Genomic DNA, 4,522 nt, shown 5'->3' with positions numbered 1-4,522 from the left:
CATTTTTCCTTCTTTGGGCATAAGTTTACGTAGGCTCCGCCTCTCATTCTAAAGTGCCTTAGCGTGAGAGTGGTGTGTAACCTTAGGGAACGATCTGGTGAATAAAATTGAGCACCCCGGTTGCACCGGAATTCATTTTCAAAGGCAGTGATTATTCACGCCACACCGAATTTCCTTCTCTTATTTTGTTCTTGTTTTATTATTGCTTTGTTTTAGACACCTAATTTTAACAACACGGAGTACTTCGTATCTTGTAGAAGCCATTGAAGAGCATGGTTAAGGAGCAACCGAAACCAACACGACGGGCTTTGCCAATTTGCATCTGGTTGTGCGGTGGTTCACTAAGGAGACATTGATTTAAGGGGGAATAAATCGGTCGTTAACAAATACGTACTACGGTACTAGTAACATTTGACCAAATTAAATATATCAATTAATGAATACTTCGTAACAAACTAACAACCATTTGAAACTATAGGATTTAAGAATTGGTTTCCACTTGGACAAATTTTTAACATTTACAACACTGATATTCTGCAAACTTACCACCTAAATTTAAAATATTTCTATCCAAAAATAAATTTATAAATCTACATTTGGTTTTCTTATTAAAGAAAACAACAAAATTGTCAATAGACCCAGGTTTCACAACACACAAAACCTATTGATAACAGGGGACGAAAAGCTGCCCCTTATATTTAAAATTAACTTCTGTACACAATGAATTGAATATCTAAATTCTAGCCACAACATAACATGAAGAGCGCAAGCAAAGCAAAAGATCACTTGTTATCTGGGTTGCTGATTTCCATGTTTGATGGCTGATACACGTGTGAGCTACGTGTCATATTTGTTTTGAATCAGCAAACCAAAAACTGAAATCCCTAAGGCAACCTAGTAGAATGCCACTGCTGTAAAAAAGATGATTGGAAATCAATTAATGTGTATATGGTAGCAACTACAAGGTCTAAGCTTCAAAAACACTAAATAACGCATGAAAAATTATACAAGAACCGAAAAGGTGAATATTTATGGACGACATATGTAATCATATTAAGAGGGATAGATATTAGATACCATAGCTTCTGCAGTCTGCAGCTCTGATATCTATCATCTTTCTGCAATTGTACAGAAGGAATAACAAAAGGAACCAAGATTAACATATAGTACAGAAGTTCCAGCATACTAACCTTGTTGGCTATAGTTTTAAGTCAATTCTTTCAGACCATTCATTAATATCAGAATACACACGATTTCCTCCTAAATGCTCTCCTGAAGCACCTGCTGCTACTCGAATAACATCTTCAATCAACGCAAAATTCCTCATTATATCAACATGCGCACCCCTTTGGGTGCCTCTACCTTCTAGTAGATTAGCTGGAGGAGCATGATCATACTCCCTGATAATAGTCCGCATTCCAGAAGGGTTGAAACGTGTTTTTCCTTTCCAACCTTTAGCACACATATAAGCAGCACTTAATACAGGAACTGTTTCATCTCCATCAACATTGTAAACCCCTCCCTTGAGACAAGAGCACTCATTTGAACCGTCGGCCATTGTATCAATCTGAAAAGGAATGTAACAATCTGCGGCTGCACTCATCTTGTAAACATAGGTTCTCTCAGTAGGAATTCCGACTCCGTACAAAGAAAAAATCTCAATATCTGGGGCACTTGGCAACCTGCATGCATTGTAATTCAGGAAGCATACATCACATGAGAGAAATTTTTCAACAACTTCTAACCAACCAGCAACAAGATTATACAAATGCATTCCAAATCAATTAAATTAGAATGAGAACCTTTTGCATTCTCAAGAAGGCAGTGAATTATTTTACCTAAGAGAAATATTCTATTTTGAGTTCAAAGTCGTCATAAAGTATAATCTTGGTTCATGATTAATATGAAAGCAAGAGCAGATATAGATTGATCGAGCGGTTAAACATCATTCTGATTTTTGAATTCTGACAACATTGAAACCTAACAACTCACCTGGTTTCTAATGGATTTGACCAATATTTATAATGGTTGTACTTTGGGTCATCCAGATCATCAGCTATGCCATATGTGTAGTGAGCATCGCCACGTAATGAAGTAGATCTAATATTGACCCAGCTGTGTATACTTTATAATCTGCAATGGCTTTGATGCCAGGAATGCCGATGTCATGGTACTCTGTCCATACATCTTGGCAGGTTGCATTAGCAAGGTTGTTGGCTTTAGTGGCACCCTGTACAAACAACAGAAAATGTGAGGCACTCACCAAAATACTGGCATGTTACAGTACCTTGGGCTGGGGGGCATTGGAGCATGACGTCAAGGATATGAAGAGAGTTAGGACATCAGAGTAGCAGCAAGCCAGCAAACAGATCAAACATCAATCATATTCAGTTCATAAACTACTGAACAAACTTTTGAAGTATGTTGCAACAAAATATTATGAAGGATAATGCCAATTATTGTTAAATAAGGTGGAAGGCAAAAATTTGGACTGCCATCAAGGATAAACGATAATTTTTTATGTTTTACCATATTCTACTTTGAAATTCATGTTAGGTTACAAATTTGCCTGTCAACTATTCGTTGAAAAATTAAATTTTGCATAGTGATGACTTCTATCTCATTAGTCAGATGAGTGGTAAATAAGGGTTTGTTCTGTTCAGCTTAATTTCAGTTCAATTCAGCTCCAATCAGTTTAGTTCAGTTCAATTCAATCAGTTCCTAATTTCCTTCTCTCATAAACAATTCAGTTCAGTAAATCGCAACAGCCCCTAAGTCAATATTCACAAAGTACCTATAGGATTAGGCATTATTCTTTTCCTATAAATCTATTTCTCTTCCTATTTCTTTTAATTGATTGAGGAGACACTATTGAAAAGAGTTAACATATCCAATTACCTCATTTAAGTAGGAAAATTAATGACACCCCTTAGCCTACATCAATTCCAGAAAAAATTAATGACACTCCTTAGCCTACACCAATTCCAATCCTATCAAAGTTCAAACTTAATAATTCACTAGCATCAGTAGTATGCCCAGCTAGAGACTAGCTCATAACCCTAATACCAAGACAGAAATTCATGAATACAATAACAGATAATGTGGATGCATCCCCCATCTTCCCCTCATATCAAAATTTCTTTTACTCCCTCCGTCCCTTAATTAAGAACCTATTTAGGCTTTTTTCACGGGAATTAAGAAAATTAGTGGAAGTACATAAGTGCATGTGGGGTTAGAGAGAGATTGAGAGAAAAAAAATGGTTGGGAATAATTGAAGAGAGGGAGAGAGAAAGTGTTGAAAATTGATGTAAAAAATCATCATTAGTACAAAAAAACCCGATGACAACTCATCAAAAAGTGGAGAATATTCTCAAATAGTACAACCTTAAAATAGAAATAGGTTTTTAATTTTAAACTCCCCAAAAAGGAATACAGACTCTTAATAAAGAGACAGAGGGAGTATTTATTTATTTATAATCACATGCCAATTCCAGCTCCAAGGGCAGTGTCTAGAAACCTAACAACCTTATGCAACACTCGTAAAGTGTTTATTATGTGCAACTCTTTACCGCTTTGTTTTAAACCTATATACCCAAATTATTATCCACTTCAACAAATGTATTCTATCCTCCAATAAATAAGATGATAGGCGCTATAATTATTTTATCAAACATCAAACACACTTCATATTGTTCATAATCTATATATTTTAAGTTTAAACCTATATCTACTGATACGAGTTTTAAGTTTTCAGGCTTTATATTTTAAGCTTTTAATATGCAACTCCATATGGAAATCATTCACCTTTTATGTAGCACTAATTACATTAGGAAATGAGATAGGAAACAAGAAAGATAGGATAAGAGACCTGGCTACAGCGATATCCTTGGCTTCGGCTGAGAACAGTCCAGAAATAGCTTTGGGAACGCCTAGAAATGGTCCACCAATATTCATTATCGCTTTGATATGTTTAGCAGATAGATAAAATTCTATGTATCAAACAGAATTATAGCACATTTAATACAAAACCTATTCTATACATCTCAAAATACTAATTGATACTCCCATCAACATTGCAAATAAAATTTCATACAAAATTACAATCCACAAATAAATTACTCTTCTTTCTATACGTTTTATCACATTATTGATCATTCTTGTTAAAATCTGACAATCTTAGAAGATAAATGCCAAAACTCCTATTTTCATTTACTTACAATTAGAGATCTTCAATTGTCTATTACTCCCTCCGAAATACCAGGTCAATCCAGACTTTCATTCTGAAGACTAAGCATTCCAAATCAGGTTGTCTACTTTATATTATCAGACTTTCATTCTAATAAAACACATGTACATCCCTTAAAGCTATTGATAAAACACCATATATACTTGTAAATGAAATACTTGAATCGAGAAGTAACAATATATTAGCTCTCCAAATAAATTAAATTATTTAGTGACAACTTCTAACCTTTTATCTTCTGATTTTAGCAATAGTACAGAGGTAAGGCTAGATCCCCCA

The 4,522-nt window shown here is 34.8% G+C and overlaps 1 pseudogene; it reads right to left on the bottom strand.

The window, feature by feature from the left end:
• Window positions 1–1,106: 1,106 nt before the first annotated feature.
• On the bottom strand, window positions 1,107–3,954 carry LOC110683132 (annotated as a pseudogene).
• Window positions 3,955–4,522: the final 568 nt, after the last annotated feature.

This window comes from Chenopodium quinoa, unplaced genomic scaffold (genome assembly GCF_001683475.1).
Source record: "Chenopodium quinoa cultivar QQ74 unplaced genomic scaffold, ASM168347v1, whole genome shotgun sequence".
NCBI classification, from domain to species: Eukaryota; Viridiplantae; Streptophyta; class Magnoliopsida; order Caryophyllales; family Amaranthaceae; genus Chenopodium; species Chenopodium quinoa.
The sequence above is the reverse complement of the archived record's forward strand: the minus strand, read 5'-3'. Positions and strand labels throughout refer to the sequence as shown.